Genomic DNA, 20,657 nt, shown 5'->3' on the forward strand with positions numbered 1-20,657 from the left:
ATCTGCAGTGATTTCAGAGCCCCCCAAAAATAAAGTCTGACACTGTTTCCACTGTCTCCCCATCTATTTCCCATGAGGTGATGGGACTAGATGCCATGATCTCAGTTTTCTGAATGTTGAGCTTTAAGCCAACTTTGTCACTCTCCTCTTTCACTTTCATCAAGAGACTTTTTAGTTCCTCTTCACTTTCTGCCATAAGGGTGGTGTCATCTGCATATCTGAGGCTATTGATATTTCTCCCGGCAATCTTAGTTCCATCTTGTGCTTCATCCAGCCCAGCGTTTCTCATGATGTACTCTGGATATAAGTTAAATAAGCAGGGTGACAATATACAGCCTTGACGTACTCCTTTTCCTATTTGGAACCAGTCTGTTGTTCCATGTCCAGTTCTAACTGTTGCTTCCTGACCTGCATACAGGTTTCTCAAGAGGCAGGTCAGGTGGTCTGGTATTCCCATCTCCTTCAGAATTTTCCACAGTTTATTGTGATCCACACAGTCAAAGGCTTTGGCATAGTCAATAAAGCAGAAATGGATGTTTTTCTGGAACTGTCTTGCTTTTTCGATGATTCAGCAGATATTGGCAATTTGATCTCTGGTTCCTCTGCCTTTTCTAAAACCAGCTTGAACATCTGGAGGTTCTCAGTTCACATACTGCTGAAGCCTGGCTTGGAGAATTTTGAGCATTACTTTACTAGCATGTGAGATGAGTGCAATTGTGTGGTATTTGAGCATTCTTTGGGATTGCCTTTCTTTGGGATTGGAATGAAAACGGACCTTTTCCAGTCCTGTGGCCACTGCTGAGATTTCCAAATTTGCTGGCATATTGAGTGCAGCACTTTCACAGCATCATCTTTCAGGATTTGAAATAGCTCAACTGGAATTCCATCACATCCACTAGCTTTTTTTGTAGTGAAGCTTTCTAAGGCACTCTTGACTTCACATTCCAGGATGTCTGGCTCTAGGTGAGTGATCACACCATTGTGATTATCTGGGTCGTCATGATCTTTTTTGTACAGTTCTTCTGTGTATTCTTGCCACGTCTTCTTAATAGCTTCTGCTTCTGTTAGGTCCATACCATTTCTGTCCTTTATTGAGACCATTTTTGCATGAAATGTTCCCTTGGTATCTCTCATTTTCTTGAAGAGATCTCTAGTCTTTCCCATTCTGTTGTTTTTCTCTATTTCTTTGCATTGATGGCTGAGGAAGGCTTTCTTATCTCTCCTGGCTATTCTTTGGAACTCTGCACTCAAATGGGAATATCTTTCCTTTTCTCCTTTGCTTTTAGCTTCTCTTCATTTCACAGCTATTTGTAAGGCCTCCTCAGACAACCATTTTGCCTTTTTGCATTTCTTTTCCATGGGGATGGTCTCGATCCCTGTCTCCTGTACATCCTGACAAATGGAATTCAGTTCACTTCATTTCACTTTAAAATAATTATTCAATACCATTCTTTTAAACTCCATGTCTGGGAGATTACTATTACCTGATAATAGTGTGTGATCTTTACTTCCTAGAAGGTTATCACAATTGTTTTTGTTTTTACATTGTTTCCTAAGAGATACTGATATTTTACTGCTTGGAATTTTTTTTTGTGTGTGTGGTGGTTCTCAAGGCAAGAACAGTGAAGCATATTAAAAAGCAGAGACATTGCTTTAGTGACAACGGTCCATATAGTCAAAGCTATGTTTTTTCCAGTGGTCATGTATGGATGTGAGAGTTGGACTATAAAGAAGGCTGAGGGCTGAAGAACTGATGTTTTTGAAATGTGGTGCTGGAGAAGACCCTTGAGAGTCCCTTGGACAGCGAAGAGATACAACTGGTCAACTCTAAAGGAATTCAGTCCTGACTATTCATTGGAAGGACTGATGCTGAAGCTGAAGCTCCAATAGTGGCCACATGATGTGATGAGCTGATTCACTGGAAAAGGTCCTAATGCTGGGAAAGATTGAGGGCAAGAAGAGAAGGGAGCAATAGAGGATGAGATGACTGGATAGCATCACTGACTCAATGAACCTGAGTTTGAGCAAGCTCTGGGAGACTGTAAAGGAGAGGGAAGCCTGGCGTGCTGCAGTTCATGAGGTCGCAAAGAGTCGGACACAACTTAGAGACTGAACAGGCAACAACAACTGCTTGGAATCTTCTGCAGGATTCCAGCTCTAGCGCTTAATAGCTGTACAACACTGGATGAGTTACTCCATCTTCTCTAAGTCTCAGCTCCTTTTTTCTGTAAAGAGGATAAAGAGACCTATCTTCCCAAGTTTTCATAAGAATTAGAAACAACCTATGTGAAGCACCGAACACTGCACCAGGTTTAAAACTGCCATTCAGTTGGTGGTGACCTTTCTTGTTCTTAAAAGATATTTCCTAAGTCTTAGATTTCAAATTTTCTTCTGTTATTCAGTACTACTCCGACAGTTACAGTTGGATAGAAGCTGAGTAAAAGTCCTTTTAAATTACATGTTTATAAAGGCAAAGATTTCGCATGACAGAATAAATAAAAACCACTCACTAATTCTTTTCTTAATTGAGAAGACATCAAAAAGTTCCACAAAAATAAATTTGTTTCATGATAAATGCAGTCACTTAAAAATGAAATGTTAATGAGTACTATAATAAGCACTCATGAATAATATTTTTAATTCAAGGAAAAATATTAGCATAAGGAAGACATTTGTGTTTTACATGTCTCTTGATTTGAAATTATGGGTACTTCAGATTAATATAGTTTTAGAAATGCATAATGGCCTGAATATCACACATTCAAATTTGATTGGTAAAATGAAGAAGAGACTATAACATTTCATGTCAGTAATCTAACATTGGCTATTCTAAAACATAGAATACAAAAAAGAAAAAAAAAAATTCTAGTGCTTTTGATAAAGGAAAGAATGCAGTTAAATTGTTTCCACTTAGCTTTAACAACTTTATGACTCCAAGATTTCAATTATTTGCATTGTATATATTATTCAACAGTGCATACAATAATGAGTTTACATAATTTGATAGGACTCTAATTATACAATATTTGTTTCTCAGAGAACATAGAATTTTGGAGCTTTAATCTAGCAAATATTTCTAGTTTAGAAGATGAAAAGATTAAGCCCCAAACTATTTGAAACATGAAAAAAAGAATAAAATCAGTAAAAACCTTTCGTTCTCAAAAATGTATGTAATTTTTCATTAGGCTGGGTATACGTCAACTTCTGTAAATAAATCTAATTATTGTCCCCAAATTCCCAGCAGTTTAATGGATCAAATTTAATAATGATTCTAATTACATTAGAGGGAAAAGAATGTTGCTTACATTTTAGAATTATTCCATTTTTTGCTAACTGAAAGCAATTTACATTTTGCTACCCTATGGCCTAAAATAGATGCTATATCTTAAAATTTTCTGTTAAATTCCAGAAACATTTGTCAAATGGTTAGTGTTCAAGGTAGGATTTGTAAATTTATAGTCTTTTCACTGTGATTGTACACACCTTAAAAAACTTATAGTTAGATCACAGGCTTCCACTATGTTGTTATTATAGATTACTGTTGTGCTATTTTCTACCATGAACTATTTCATTAAATTTAAAAATTTTTTCTATTTTTATTAGAACTAAATATCCTCCCATTCTTTATCCTTGATGGTATTTTTCAGTTATGTGAGACATCCTTCCAAAATACATGGTTTAAGTTTATAATTCTAAAGAAGAAATTCATAGTCTTCTGCCACCTAGTTTCCTGTGTGAATGCTACCATTCATCACATTGAAAGCTGGAACTGGGTGGAAGAAAAGCAGGTCTGTATTATTAATATATAGGAGGAAGCTTTTTTTGGGCAGTTTCATCCTTTCAAACAGCCAAAGGCAATTGTAATATGGTTTTGGTACTAATGTAGATTCATCCTCATACCATAGAATTCTGTTGTCAATTTGTTAATAATTTCCTGTCTATATCATTCATTTTGTTCTAATCTGAAAGGTCAAGGTCTAAAAGTGGCACTGATTGTTTAATAGCCTTTGAGATTTCTCTTCCCGTGTACTGGATCCTACCATCACACCAGTCCTAAGTTTCTAAACAGACAGCAGTTGAGACATCTCTAAAAGAGCTTTTTCACAGATAGTAATTTCAATCTGAAGATCTGGAGTCTTCATAACAACTGAAGCTCTCTCTAATACTGAACTTGGAAACAGATATGGTGAAGCTCTGGCTGTATTTTCTTAAGTCCAAAGAAAAGGGCTGAAGGGTTCTGCAGATGCCAATAGGAACATCAATTACGAAAAACTATAAAATGCTAGTTCTGATTCTCTTATTTCCCTCAGCTTCTCTCTCACAAACTGAAGCTTCTCTGTTCACTATCTCTCACTGTCTCTCTTATACATATCATTTAGGTAGTGCCATTGCTGATTGGGCTTCCCTTATAGCTCAGTTGGTAACAAATCTGCCTGCAATGCAGGAGATCCTGGTTTGATTCCTGGGTTGGGAAGATGTTGCTGGAGAAGGGATAGGCTACCCACTCCAGTATTGTTGGGCTTCCCTTGTGGCTCAACTGGTAAAGAATCTGCCTGCAATGCGGGAGACCCGGGTTGTATCCTAGGGTCCGGAAGATCCCCTGGAGAAGAAAAGGCTACCCACTCCAGTCTTCTTGCCTGGAGAATTCCATGGACTGTAGTCTACGGAGTCACAAAGAAGTGGACACAACTGAGCAACTTTCACTTTCACTTTTCACTGCTGAGTATGGTCCAATGGAATTATTATTGTTGGGATTATTATTATTTTGTGCTAAAAATACATAGAATGAAAATTTACTCTCAATGAACATTTAGATGCACAGTACAGTATTGTTAGGGCTTCTCTGGTGCTTGCTGATAAATAATCAATCTGCCAATGCAGGAGACATGGGTTCAGTCCCTGGGTTCAGAAGATCCCCTGGAGAAAGAAATGACAACCCAGTCCAGTATTCTTCTCTGGGAAATCTTATGGACAGAGGAGTCTGGCTATAATCCATGGGGTTGCAAAGGAATCCGACATGACGTAGTGACTAAACAATAGTGTTATTAATGATATGTACCTTGTATAATTGTAGATTTCTGGGGAAACTTTTGGTTTTTCCTGAGAGCATTATCCCTTCTTTACAAAATTAAATAAAAGTTCATAAGTAAATGATAGAACTGTATTATTGTTTTAAATAGATATGCACATTAATATATGCAATTGTACATCACATGTGATTCACATTTACCCTCTTCTCAAATTTCATAAATATAAACAAGACATCTTATATTCTAAAATCCCAAAAGGATATCAAATGAATACTATGTTTTTAAAAAAGGAGACGATATTGGGAGAAGGAAATTTACAGTAAAAGTGACATGAATGGACCATTCATTTGTATGGCCACTAATTCTGTAGGGTAACTGTTCATAAATTAAATGCCTGACATTCAGTAATAGATGATTATATCTGACATAATGAAGTTATAATGAAGGTGTTCACACACTGCTTGACTATTAAGTGCCCATTTACTGTCCCTGCTCCAGGTGTGATAGTGATAGGTTATACAAATCATCCAGGAGAAATGTCAAAATAGGCTCCTTTGCAGATAAAGCACCACACATGTTTATTAATATAGCAGCTTGTCTTAGAACTGGTCCATCTGCTCATTCAAAACAAATCTTTTCCTGTAAGTATTTTGATGTTAAGAGCATGACCAGTAGTTAATAGTTTTAAGGTAATAGAAATGGAAAGGGAAGAGGAGAAAAAGGAAAATAGTTGGAACTTCAATACAATATTATCCTCTTTCTTTCACCTTAGGTACATCTAACAGAAGAAGAGGTGGCGAGGTAGCTTTTAATGTGGCATTTGCCTTAAATTAGTGCTGCCTGAGCATCGGCCGTTGAAAATGGTCCAGGTTCCAGCTGCTGCTGGGGCCAGGTGGGAAATGGCAAATTTCACCAATGTTTTTAAAATACACATTTCAGTAAAATGCAAAATGAAGTACTCAATTAAGAAACTCTCCAGAGCATTAATTCATATACATTTAAACTTACCAGAAAATATTTTAGCTGGATAGATTTTATAAAGAAAAATAATACCACATATTTTGGGGGGGTGTTAAAAATCTGAGCATTTGCTTCTAAAAATTCTTGTTCTGTAAGATATCAACATCACCTTTTTATATAACAGAGAAAAACAACAGACACAAAATTTGAATGTTTATCCACCACCACCCCTCTTTCTTTTTTAAAAGAAATCAGAAGTACAAGGCTAAGATATTTTCCAGCTGGTATTCCAGGTTTTATGTGCTTGCAGTGCAGCCTCTATGTTCTGTGTTTCATCTTCAAGAATGGCTTTATCTAACAAAAAAGGAAACCAGTATGCCCTGAGGCGCCCCTCTCAAATGAGCATACACATTGCAAATGAAGGAGTACAATTGTTCAAAAGAGTGAAACAAAGGAAAGGCATGGGCCATTTGATGACCAGAGATGGTTTTCACTCTGGAGCCCTGCCCTCATTTATTCATTCATTAAAACCTAAATAAAATCTGGCAGGCATGCCTTTCAGGTTCCAGGAAAGAACTTTATCAGACTCAGTATCCCATAAATCCACTGGTCATACTCTTCTAAATAAATTACATCTTGGGATAACTAACCACCCCATGACCAAAGGGCCAATTCAATTACTTGTAAAAGGTTAAAGGTCTCAGACACCCCTGAAATTATTTTTCGTATCTCCCGTGGACTGAAAGGAATCAAGTTCCAATCACATTTCATTTTGCATATATATTCAAAGAATTAATAATAGGTGATCTTTAGTTTGAACATGAATTTCCCTTGTCTTCCAGGACATTATCAATATTCACCCAAATTATTCAAATTAGAAATCAAGGAATTACATATTTTTATTCTCTAATATATCAAAAAACTCACCATGACCTATTATAACTTCAACTGCAGAGTCTATGAATCCATCATGTCTTCTGTATTCCCAAAGTTACCGTCTTTAAGTTTACACTCCCAAGAATCCTTTCTTGAAATAGCTGACTAATTTTCTTTATTCCCAATCCATTCTAAGCAAAGTAGTCAAAACTTCTATGCAGAATACTGGTATTAATGCCTCCCATGCACGTGTGCTAGGTTGCTTCACTCGTGTCTGACTCTTTGCAACCCCATGGACTGTAGCCTGCCAGTCTCCTCTGTCCATGGGATTCTCCAGGCAATATGAATACTGGAGTAGGTTGTCATTTCCTCCTCCAAGGGATCTTCCCCACCCAGGGATGGAACTGCATATCTTAAATCTCCTGTATTGGCAGGTGGGGTCTTTACTATTAGTGCCAGCTCGGAAGCCTTCTATACCCAGAGTAATTTTTAGTTTCTATAGGATACACTGAATTGCTAGCATTAATACCCAAAGATCTGCTATAATCCCTCATGCTAGCTTCTGCCTTTTCATTTCATATCAGATCAATTATGGACACTGAAGGCTTTCCCAGTTCCAGAGGCAATGCAGACCAACCTGACCAATAGGTTAACAATCTAGTAATCACCAGCCAAGAATCTAAAGCTATTCTTGCTTTAGCAGGGTCAATATTCAGTGTACCCAGCCTGGGCTTGGCAAATACAGTGTTTTCATGGGTTATCTGTATCAATTAATGCCCTTCTTCATTCCAGGGACTATAACTTCCATGCATTTCTGGAATCCAGGCATGTGTTCCCTCAGGTTCCACTTATAAAGGGCTCAGCAGTTAGCCCTACAGCCAATTTCCAAATTTTTCTCTACTTCTGGATCAGAGAAGTCACACATTACCCAAAGGCCAATAAGGTGAAAAATGGAGTGGGAAGTAGGAAAGAGAATCTTAAAAAAACAAAAATCAAGTGGCAGGAGGGAATTCTCTAAATGAAATTCAAATAAGGGCCACAACAATATGATTGGATCCTATGCCATTTTCCAACTGGATCTAGAGTCATTTTTCTTTTTTTTTAAATCAAAACCAGATTATGCAGAATTCTGTGTAAAAATTACTCAGGGATCCTTAAAGATCTTAATATAAAACCCAAACTCCTTTCATGGCCTACAAGACTGACAGACATTCTTTGCTTGAACAAACTTTAATTATAGATTTCTGAACCTTCTTTCAGGTCCATCTGTGCACTTGTAAAATCCAGTTTTAAACAATGACCCTGCTAAATTAGTTTAATTAGAACCCCACCCTTAGTATCTGATTGCCTTCCATATCTGATCACATTCCTCATCTCTACCATCATCTCTACTGATAATGTCCAATCTCCCTGACCCGTCTTCAGCTAGAATCTTATGAAGCTGGTTTCAGGGTTACCCTCACCTCTGATGTTTTGTCTTAGTAATTTTCCATCCACTGATCCCTGCTCTGTTCCTTGGCTATAAATTCTCACTAGTTCATGCTGTATTTGAAGAGGAGGCCTCTTCTATTCCAGGGTCTTTATTCTACTGCAATAGTTCTAAAAAAGAAACTTTTAAACTACTTTACTGTTCAGCTCTGGTTTTTCCTTGAAAAAGTCCAATATAGTCTGAGTCCTTCCTGACTAAATGCATTGCCTATATCCCCAGTCCTCCCTCTATGTTCAGAACTAATCACATCCACATATTTATTAATTATTTTGTTCATTTACTGTGTCTTTCACTGTCTAGAGCGTAAGTTTCATGAGAACAGAAGTGGTGACAGACCTTTAAACTGCATAGTCCCAGGAGTGCCGGGCCCATGTGATGCTCTTCAGTATTTGCTTAGTAAAAAAATGAAATAACACCAAGACTTGTCTATGTCAGGGGCTTTGATTACACTATCCTGCAACTTTAATCATGGCTAACTCATTTTCATTCTGATCTTACAGTTCAGCTCAATATTTATCTCCCTAGAACTGTTTTCATTGATCATCCACTTATATACCTTCTTTATACTTCTAATCATAACCTATTCATAACCTTGGTTGTTGAATCTATATTTATATATTGGTAACTTCCTCCACTACCAGGTTAAGCCCAGGTTTTCTCTCCTGTATATCACTGTATTGCCCATCTCCTGTACAGTGTTTGGCACATAATAATTATTCCCTTAGTATAGTTATTGCAAAATTAATTTGACTTAAATTCAACTCGAAAAGGATTTGAGAGGAGACCATTTGCCATTTTACTCAAGGAACACACAGCCCAATGTTTCCTTGGTCCTGTGTCTTCTCACACCATTATCACAAAAATACCTCTACTTCCAAGAGAAAATTGAGGTATTTTTATTCACATTTTCTGATATCCAACTCCCTGTTGGATAAACCATATTTTATAGATAATTTTGAGGATATCTCAAGGTGGGTTCTCTGGGTTTTTTCTAGTCTTAACCTATAAGCTCAGAAGCTAACCTATTCATAAGATGTAACAGCACAGAATATTAAATAAAAATCAGTCTTTCAGGAAAGGACAAAAAAGCTGATGTATAGCTTTATTGTCTGATACATTTTTGAGATTTTAAATGTACAGACATTCACAGGGTAAACATCAATATTTTTAATGTGAAAATTTCATAGATAAGCCAATAGGATTTAAGGAGTATTAAAACATTGTAAACCCTCTTGAGGACTTATACTCTTGATCTTAGTGTATATGAGGTATAATGAGATTTAGACTAAAGCAATAAAGCACTGGTGCTAAATTATATTAATATCTGTACAGTCATCTATAGTGTATGAGGCACTTTCACATATAGTATCATATTTGGTGTTTGATACTTAAAAAATCTTGGGAGAGAGTTTGTTGCTGCTGTCATTGGATTTGTCCATAATCATATATACTTAGCAAACTAAGGTTTGTTATTGTTGTTTAATCACTAAGTCATGTCCAACACTTTGCAACACCATGGACTATAGCATGCCAGGATCCTCTGAACTCCATTATCTCCAGAGTGTGCTCATATTCATGTCCATTGAGTCAGTGATGTTATCTAACCATCATATCCCCTGCCATCCCCTTCTCCTTTAGCCTTCAATCTTTCCCTGCATCAGGGTCTTTTCCAATAAGTCCATGCTTTGCATTAGGTGGCCAAATTATTGGAGCTTCAGCATAAGTACTTCCAATGACTATTCAGGGTTGATTTCCTTTAGGATTGACTGGTTTGATCTCCTTGCAGTCCAAGGGGCTCTCAAGAGTCTTTTGGAGCACCACAGTTTGAAAGCATCAATTCTGTGCTCAGCCTACTTCATAGTCTAAATCTCACAACCCTACATGACTACTGGAAAAACCATAGCTTTGACTATAAGAACCTTTGACAACAAAGAAATGTTTCTGTTTTTTAATATACTGCCTAGGTTGGTCATAACTTTTCTTCAGGGAGCAAGCATCTTTTATCTTATTTTTATTTTTTTGCATCTTTTAATTTCATGGCTGCAGTCAAAGTTCCCAGTGATTTTGGAGCACAAGAAAAGAAAATCTGTCACTGCTTCTATCTTTTCCCCTTCTATTTGCCATGAAGTGATGGGGACAGATGCCATGATTTTAGTTTTTTGAATGTTGAGTTTTAAGCCAGGTTTTTCACTCTCCTTTTAAACTCTCATCAAGAGGCTCTTTAGTTCCACTTCACTTTCTGCCATTAGAGTGGTATCATCTGTATATCTAAAGTTGTTGATATTTCTTCCAACAATCTTGATTCAAGTTTGTGATTCACTAAGTCTGGCATTTTGCAAGAAGTACTCCGCATATGAGTTAAATAAGCAGGGTGACAATATACAGCCTTGACGAACTCCTTTCCTAACATTGAATCAGTCAGTTGCTCAATGTCCGGTTCTAACTGCTTTTTCTTGATCTGCATACAGGTTTCTCAGGAGACAGGTAAGGTCGTCTGGTACTCCCATCTCTTTAAAAATTTCCTACAGTTTGTTGTATTCCACACAGTCAGAGGTTTTAGCATAGTCAGTGCTGCAGAAGTAAATTTTTTTTTTCAAGTCTCCCTTGCTTTTTCCACTACCTCTGATTCCTCTGCCCCTTCAAAATCCAGCTTGTGCATCGCATGGTAGTTCTCAGTTCATGTACTGCTAAAGCTGAGCTTGAAGGATTTTGAGCCTAACATAAACTAAGGTTATCATGATTAAATACAAAAATTAGAATCAGAGCTGCATAATTTCATAATATTCCACCCAGAAAAACCTGATGCCAAGCAACATGACTAACTGCTCCAGTGGGGAATTTTTTTTTTTTTTTTTTTTTTTGCTGGCCTCTGAAGAACTGGAAGTAATTGCTGGACCCAAAGCTATAATTAGCTAAGAGAAAAGTGTTTCTCAGCACTGAGGGTGCCAAGTGCCTCTTAATGTAAAGGCAATGTTGCTTTTGCATGTCATGGGATTAATAATATCCAAAGTCAATGCTTCCCATACATAAATGTTTTAGAACTAAGAAAACATGATCCTCACTCTCCTCATTCCTATGATATACACGATGCATCTGTGACAGCCTCACCTACTACCATCCAGATATAAAAGATGAACCTGGAGAAAAGAGATTTTATCACATCTCAGGCAGCTGACTGTAAAAGTAGAAGGTATTTTAAAGTTTAAGGATTTACTATACATTTTATCCTTATCATACCAATCTTCTAAATCTCTTGTCAAGAATTGTTTTTAAAGATGGTACTTCTGAGTGGCATATGTGTGTGTATGCATGTGTTGTGGGGGTACACAAAAAAAATGAGAAGCTTGCAGCTGTGAGTATTTAGCAGGTAGGGATGCAGGTGACTGCTATATTTGGAGTTCAAGCCAATTGCTTCTTCCCCATCCCAGGCTTTGGTGGTGGTGGCTAATACAACTAATAGCTGTCTGCTCCTGGCAGCACAATTATTTTGAGTATACACATATAACATTATTTTTTAGTGATTACATAAATAAACCATTTTGAGGAGAGAATACTGGAAAACACAGTATTATGCATTCCTTTTGTGAGCAAAAAGTAACACATTTTATGAAGAGTAGAAGGTAACAAGAATGGCAACAGAACAAAACATTCTATTTATAGAAAAAAAAAGCAACACCTACACACAAATTATTTCTCATTGGGCAGTAGTACCTAAGTGTCTGAACTGCTTGTATCATATTGTGTTCTTGAGATGAGTACTGAGAGGGGTGAATTTAAAAAAAAAAATACTCTACTATGGATGGTCAGACTCCCGTTGCTTGCTTATAATATTTTATTACTAAATACTTGCAATAGTATGTCATTTTATAAATGAAAAACTGTTGTACCAGATTGTAGATGCCTCAGTGTGAATCTCGGGTCCAATACTTAATACTTGTCTGACATTTGTGAAGTTAAAGAAATTCTCTGTTTCTCAGTTTTTTCATTCATAAAGTTACAACAATAATACTATCTGATTCATGGGATTTGGGAAATTACTGAAGTACTAATCCATGTCAAGTGCTTAGAATAGAGCTTGCCACAAACACTAAGTATAAACGTCAAGCGTTCATACCAAGTCAACTCAAAAAAATAGTATCTACTGGAACATCCTGACGAATACTATGGGAAGCTGTCTTTGAAAATTGGGGGGAAGGGGATCATATTGATAATTTTTAGGGGATCTTATGGCTAAAGGTTAATTTGTATAATCAATGTTAGCTATTATTATTAATGACTAGTAGTACCTTACTGTAAAGTTATGATATCAGGAAAACATTAAATATTCTCTTTCTGAACAAAATAAAGCAGTTCTACTCTCATGTATCTTAATGAGACTAAAACCAAAAGAAGACAAAGAGAAGTAAGTACTGGAACCTATGGTAGCATTCTCAGGAGAGGTGGGCCATGGAGCAATCTTAAGAGGGCGCGCAGAGAGCCAGGGGTGGTTGGGCGGTGTGGGGAAGTGCGAAGTTCAGCGAACTGAACCATGGTCATAGCTTCTTAGAGATATCCTAATACCATAGGCGTCTCCTTGCCTTGAACAATAGCTCCTATGGAGGAATCATCATATTCAAGTCAAGGACCATTATCACTGGATCTGCCATTGGGCTCACCAAATCTGAAGGAAAATGTACATATCAAATAGTATCAAGCTTCTGTCTTCATTTAATACCCTTTGGATACTAAGAATATTATTTAATCAACCAATGGGGAAGGAGAGTTCAAACAAGCTCTCTTATCAATCAGGCTCATGGAGAGAACACCAAGATAAGCTGGTTAGGAATCGAATGAGATAACCTACCAGATCACACTATTCTCTGTATAATTATTCACAACACATAAATCATCTTCCACAAGGGGCCTGCAGAAGTATACTAAATTATTTCATATAATAAATATTGACTTTTCAACAATAATTTATACTTTGAAAGTAGATTATAATTTACAAAACCCTGCTGCTTATTCCTAAAGATATTGGGAAAAAAGTACATTTTACCACTGAGTTAGAATTTAACTTCAATTAAATTCAGCCCAAATTCAATTATTAATTTACTGTATTATAGTTGTATGCTTGATGCTAGAAATAGAATGATGATGACCAATAAGCCTGGATGAAAAGTAACAGGATCCTTGTAAGACTAAAGGAGACAATGTGTATAAAATATTTTTTCTTGTGTCTGAATAAGATACACACTTAATGAAAGGGAGTGGTGTTTACCATTAATAATAACAAGCTATACACTCTCTGTATCTATTTTGTATGTGCTCACAGTATACTTTACACACAACATAAAAAGCTTGGCATTTGCAACTGTTGGAAGTTTATCCAACATGGTCAAAGTACTTCATTATATGCAAGTTTAATTTTTATTACCTTAGGTTAAGGGTGGATAAAGCTTAGGAATTATGTTTCACCATATAATATTTGTTAACCAAATAAATTAGAAAAACATTATCATAGCACAGTAAAGAAGCCTGGAGACTCCCCAGTAAGAATGCCAGATGTGTTGATCTTATTTTATTTTAATCAATATCAAATGTTTTTATATTTTGCTAAATAATATTGTGTGTTAACGTCTCAAATTTGTGATTCTATATCTTTGGCTATAGTCTATTTTTGATATATATGCACCACACAGAACCATCTGTTTATTTTGAGCTGAAAAAATATTTTCTGTGTGTAGATTTCCTGAATGTAATTCAGTTTGGAAGTGGAACTTAATGCCTGGCATTATTCTATTCATTGATTATCTGCCAATGGAATCATGTTTACATTACTAATTTTATTACAGAAAAAGAAGTTTAAAAATGTATAAATTGGTATTGAGTACTGAGTATTACTAGACTTATGCAACATCCCCTTTGGAGCTTCCCCGGTGGCTTAGATGGTAAAGAATCTGCCTGCAAGGCAGGAGATCCAGGTTCTATCTCTGGGTTGGGAAAATCCCCTGGAGAAGGGAACAACAGTCCACTCCAGCATTCTTGCCTGGAGAATCCCATGTACAGAGGAGCTTGAAGGGCTACAATTTAAGGGGTTGCGGAGTCGGACATGACTGTTCACGTCACATTAGGCTTATGATCAAATTCAAGAACCTACCTAAAGGAAGATTATACATAATACTATATAAAATACAACAGTGTTTTTGCCAGCTTTATTACTACTGTCTTATCATATTGGAAGGCAGAAAGTATCTGGGAACAGTCAAATTTTTCTGCAGCATAATATTCAAAATATCACCATTAGTTACATACAGGGAAGACATTTTTCAGAAATTAATGTCTTTCCTTGGCTATTGACAGAACTTATCTGAATTGAATTTCTAATGATGTTGTGAAGAATTTATAGGAAGGGTTCTATCATTAACTGCTAAGGCTGTCAGCCAGTTTTATAGAAAAAACAATGAAAACAAACCAAACCAAACAATAACACAACAGTTTCAAATGAAGTTCATTTCAGTCGCTCAGTCGTGTCCGACTCTTTGCGACCCCATGTACCGCAGTACACCAGGCCTCCCTGTCCATCACCAACTCCTAGAGTTCACCCGAACCCATGTCCATTGTGTCGCTGATGCCATCCAACCATCTCATCCTCTGTTGTCCCCTTCTCCTGAAGAGGGTGCCTCAACTGGTATAGTTGAATCTCAATATTCACCTCTGCTTAGGATTCTGATTCAGCTCCCCAAATAAACTCCCTCCTAAACAATGAGAGATTGAGTGATTCTGCCTGTGACAGATCTGATTCTGGTGCAGAGTGTTTTGTGAGTAGTTAGGAAGCAAAATAAAGGTTAGGGAGAAAGGATCCTTGGTGGGGACACATGACCTTCAGAACTGCAACTTCTATTGAGCCCTGCTAAGAATTCCCTTGCCCTTATTTACAAATCTGGTACAAAATTACCAAAGTAGACCTTCATTTCCAATTGTAATACATAAAATTGGGAAATATGTCTGAAAAGCATAGAGAACTTATATGCATAAGAAATATATAATCAACCCTATTAAATTAAGTATAAATTCTAACAAACATTTTAATAATGAAGGGCTTAAAAATAATAAGGCTTCTAGATAAAGCTATTTCTTTTTAAGTCCTGATTAATGAGATGTGTGGGGAGAAAAATTACTATAATGGTGAATGCTGATTCAGGATCTTATTTTTATTAAGTAGTTTATAGTGAGGGCTGCAACTATTTTTCTATTTATAGTGGCAGCTCTGGTTAACTACCTTGTAATGTATTGTGACATTAATGCACTAGTAAACCATTGGAATTTACACCCCTGTGCAGTAATAAAATCAGTAAATTGAAGAATGCATATATAATCATCATAGGCATAAATTATGTGACCAAATGCCATGTATGATCACATTAGATTTAAGGAACAGCATCTCTCAAATTTACTCATCAGTGGGTAAGTGCTACTGAATTTATACACGTCAGCTACTTTGAAATAATAAATTTAAACATTTTATTCAAGGTTATTTGGTAACGTGCTACTACATTTTCCACATGGTTACAATGAGCATGTTGATCACAGAATACACATTATCAAAGAAGAAATATATTATGAAAAACAAATGCATTAATTTTAAAAGACATTTTTTTTTTCCCTAAAAATGAGAGCAAAAGTGAAAGAAATCAAGAAAACTGAAAGGAGGTATTATGGTGACATGTAGCTTAAAACTGGAATGATTCATACGTTATATAAAATTTAAGAGCATGAAAAATAAATGAAAACGTAATATATACATATATTTGAAAACAATTATGTAATTATTTTTAAAAAATAATACATGTAAATCCATGGCTAATTCATTTCAATGTATGACAAAAACAACTGCAATGATGTAAAGTAATTAGCCTCCAACTAATAAAAATAAATGGAAAAAAAATATCAGTTTAAAAATAATTCCAAAATTACCAATAATTAGTTCACTATCTCAAATACTAAAAGGAAAATAACTATTAAAAAAATAGTATCAAGTAATACAAAACCTTTGGGGTGAGAATAGAATAAAATAGCAAAATATCAGAAGCAATCAGATACATAATTGTATGTTGGATAAATCACACTTTGTATTAAAAAGTCCCCTGTGATAACATTGGTAAGTATATTGTTATTACTGTTGTTCATTTGTTAAGTTGTGTCCTGCTCTTTGTGACCCCATGGACTACAGCACACCAGGCTTCTCTGACTTCCATTATCTTCCTGGAGTTTGCTCAAATACTTATCCATTGAGTCAGTGATGCTAACTTATCTCATCCTCTGCCGGTCCCATTTTTGCCTTCATTCATTTCAAGTATTAGGGTCTTTTCCAATGACCTGGCTCTTCACCTCAAGTGGTCAAAGTATTGGAGCTTCAGCTTCAGAAACAGTCCTTCGAATGAATATTCAGGGTTGACTCCTTTAGGATTGACTGGTGTGATCTCCTTGCAGTCCATGGGACTCTCAAGGGTCTTTTCCAGTATCACATTTTGAAAGGATCAGTTCTTCGGTACTCAGCCTACTTTATGGCCTAACTCTCACATCTGTCCAGGACTACTGGAAAAATCATAGCCTTGACTATAATGGACCTTTGTGGGCAAAGTGATGTCTCTGTTTTTTAATGTGCTGTCTAGCTTTGTCACAGCTTTCTTTCCTACATTCTAAATATTATTTTGTATTGCTTTTGTGATGTAAAAAACTTGAGTATGTCATTCTAAGAAAATATAGTCAAGTCTGTAAAATACTCAAGGAATTAATATGTATATAGCAAGAATTCCTAAAACATGAACATCCATGTACATTAGTGGAAACTGGTATAGGAAGAGAGAGAAAGTGTACAGTGAACTGTAAATTAGTTGGGGGGGGGAGTGGATATCAAGACATAGCTCTCATAGTCTCAACATGTATAAAATCATGGAAGAAAAGTAGAAAAAGAAAAGCTAAAATAGCTAGTGTGGTTTTTCAGGTAGTTCAAAGTACATTGCTATATAATCTAACAAAAACTATTAGAGCTAGAATTCCAAAATAAAGAACTTAATTTATCTTATTGCATATATTCAAATAAAAATCTATAATATGCATGAGAGACTCTCTCTCTATATAAAGATAATTTATAGGTCATTTGTGTCATTTGGCTTCATAAAAACATAAAAAATATACAGTGTAATTAAAAATAGTGAATGACGATAAATGAGGAGTGATAGTTGAAAGGAAATATTTTTGGTTCCAAAGTAACGATATTGCCTACTCTATGCTATTTCCGATATTTGTTTTTAAATTAAATATTAGATAGTTTTAATAATAAAAAAAAGATCATTTGTGCTACAATTTTGGTGATTTACACAAAACTCTTTATCTAATTAAATGCTCATTTAAAAAAGGTTCAGAACTATAACACACGAGCTAATAACTATAATTGTATTAATCAGAGTAGTTTAAGAGGGTCTTGGGCATATAGAAGAAAGATTTGAGAACTACAAGTTATCAGGGCAATCCTTCTAAGGTAGAGAGCACAATTTGAGGTGGCTCAAATGGTAACAAATAAAACTACCTCCAATACAGGAGACCCGAGTTTGATCCCTGGGTTGGAAAGATCCTCTGGAGAAGGGAATGGCTACCCACTGCAGTATTCTTGCCTGGAGAATTCCAAGAACAGAGAAGCCAGGTGGGTTGCGGCCCAGGGGGTCACAAAAAGTCGGACATGACTGAGGGACCAACACTTCTATTTTTTTATAAAGCAGAGAAACTGTTGGATTCTGGTAATTCATTCTTCACCAGCTCAGTATCATCACTACTTTTACTAAGATGATGCCACTTTAAAGTGAAGCTCTTAATAATGCCAACTAACTCTTCAGAGTCTAGTTTATGTCAAATTATTTGCCAGGAGCTTGACACTAACTATTTCACTTAATCATCCTTATAAATTTGCCAGGGTTGCATTACTATCCTTGTGTTACAGATGACAGACAGAAGCTGCTTAAGATCATGCAGGTCTGCCTGGCCTCAAGGTCAAATTTCTTCCCATATGCCACAACAGCAAACCCAAATAATAGCCCCAATTTATCTAGAGCTTATCAAATGCCAGACTCTAATCTAGATTATCCCTAATCCTCACAAAGACACTGTTGAGTTCTCATTTCTGTCTTCTGTGTAGCAGTTGTGGAATTAAAGACAAGAAAGTTCTAGAAATCCCAAGTTTAAAATTATTGTCTCTAAATCCCTTTATTTTATCACTCAATTTTTGTCAAATTTTATTCTAAACTTATTTTATTCTATCTGCCTAGCTTGTAGGTTGCTTGTATGTGTGGTAAGTCGCTTTGGTCATGTCCAACTCTGCAACCCTATGGATCATAGCCTGCCAGACTCCTCTGTCCATGGGATTCTCCAGGCAAGAATACTCTAGGTTGACATGGCCCGAATTCCTCTCCTTCTTCTATCCACAGTCCTTCAGATTGTGGTTCCTTCTTCAAGAGATGCGGTCTATATCGGAAGTCTGGGGATGATTATGTGACTGACTTGGACCAATAGGACATAACAAACACGGCACAAGCAGAGTCTTGAACAACACCTGAACTTTGGGACTTTCCTGCTTACTGCTGGGAGTCCTGTCATAATGGGAATGATCTGGTGCCAGCCTGCTAGAAGATGAGAGTCACATGGCTACCACCCAGAGGATATCAAAGAAAGAAAGTGAAGTTGCTCAGTTGTGTCTGACTCTTTGCAACCCCATGGAATGCAGCTTACTAGGTTCCTCCATCCATGGGGTTTTCCAGGCAAGAGTACTGGAGTAGGTTGCCATTTCCTTCCCCAGTGTATCTTCCTGACCCAGGGATCAAACCTGGGTCTCCCCGTTGCAGTAGATACTTTACCGTCTGAGCCTCCAGGGAAGCCTCAAGATGGCATCAAGCTGGCTACCAAACCTGAAAGTAAGATTCCTCCCCTGCAAAACCAACCAATCTGCTAAGTACTAAACAGCCAGGCTCACTCAAGTCAGTACACATGCAATGCAAACAACTCTGAGAACTATAAAAAATGCTTCTTGATTTAAGCCACTAAATTCTGGAGTGGATTATTACACTACTCTACTCAAGACTGTACAGTACTCTTCCCAAATTATACTGGGACTATGTATGAAGAAATGTATTAAAGTCACTAACTTGCATAAGTAGGCCTCCACCTCTGGTGGAAATGACATTCTACTAAGAATTAGCAAGGTTAAAACAAGGTATCCATTCATAATTCACATTTCCCTCATGAGGAGAAATTACATTATAAGCATTCAGGTAATTAATCAGTATAGAAATCTTAGTGGTATTTCTGCTCTTTCCCTTGTATCTGCTCAATCAATGCTATGTCTCTTCAAAATACTTCTCAGACCCCACCACTGCCACCAATACACTGTTAATTTCCCATTCATATTTTACCTGGATTATTGAATCAGCCTCTCTCTGTCAATCTTGCATCATCTACATTGACAGTGATATTTTTCTGATATCAAGAACTGATAATGTTATAATGTAACACCCCACTAACTTAATTAAAATTATTTGATGACTTTCTTTTTCCAGGATAAAAGACAAACTCCTGGGCATATGACACAGAATCCTTGACAGTCTGCCTCATTACATCTTTCCAGTTTCTGCCTCTAAAACTGCATCCATTTTACTGTGCGCCTAGCACATTTTCTTAAAAATATCACAACCTTTACAAACCCATATTTTGGTACATTCTGTGTCCTCTTTGTCAAATCTCTTATTACTCCTGCTCAGCTTACTTCTTGAAAAAAATGAGGATGCATCCTTCACAATATAGATTGTCACATTCAGAAATCATTATATGACTTCCCATTATGTGCCAAGCACAGAGCAGTGGTTGGAGGAGAAATAATAATTATGACACTTTTGCCCTAAGGATCTTATAAAAAAGAAAGGGAAACATTCAGCCTGAAAAACTAAAATGCAATGCTTTAGGTACAATAGCTGAGGCAGGCACAGAGCACAAAGGCATGCACTTAGTTTCTGCCTAACACATAGTCAGCAAAGGCTTAACAGGAAGTGGAGATTAAGCAGGGCATTGAAACACTGGTAGAAACTTAATGGGCAGAAAGGAAAAAAATAAGAGACTCCTAGCAGAGGAGACATAAAAGACAGATCTAATGATTTTTATTGCCTTTTATTGAAAGTATAAGAAAATATATTACTTTAAGTAAAAAAAATTAACCTTAGGATATTTGGTATTTATGAAATTAAAAGTTGTGTCTATTATTACATCAGATTAAACAT

General features: G+C 36.4%; 1 protein-coding gene across 33 annotated transcripts in view; it reads right to left on the bottom strand.

Annotated features, from left to right (window-relative positions):
• Positions 1-20,657, bottom strand: part of ADGRL3 (adhesion G protein-coupled receptor L3) — a 912,058-nt gene that overhangs the window by 234,970 nt on the left and 656,431 nt on the right. The gene's annotated exons all lie outside the window — the stretch shown is intronic.

This window comes from Odocoileus virginianus, chromosome 29 (assembly GCF_023699985.2).
Source record: "Odocoileus virginianus isolate 20LAN1187 ecotype Illinois chromosome 29, Ovbor_1.2, whole genome shotgun sequence".
In the NCBI taxonomy this organism is placed as follows: Eukaryota; Metazoa; Chordata; class Mammalia; order Artiodactyla; family Cervidae; genus Odocoileus; species Odocoileus virginianus.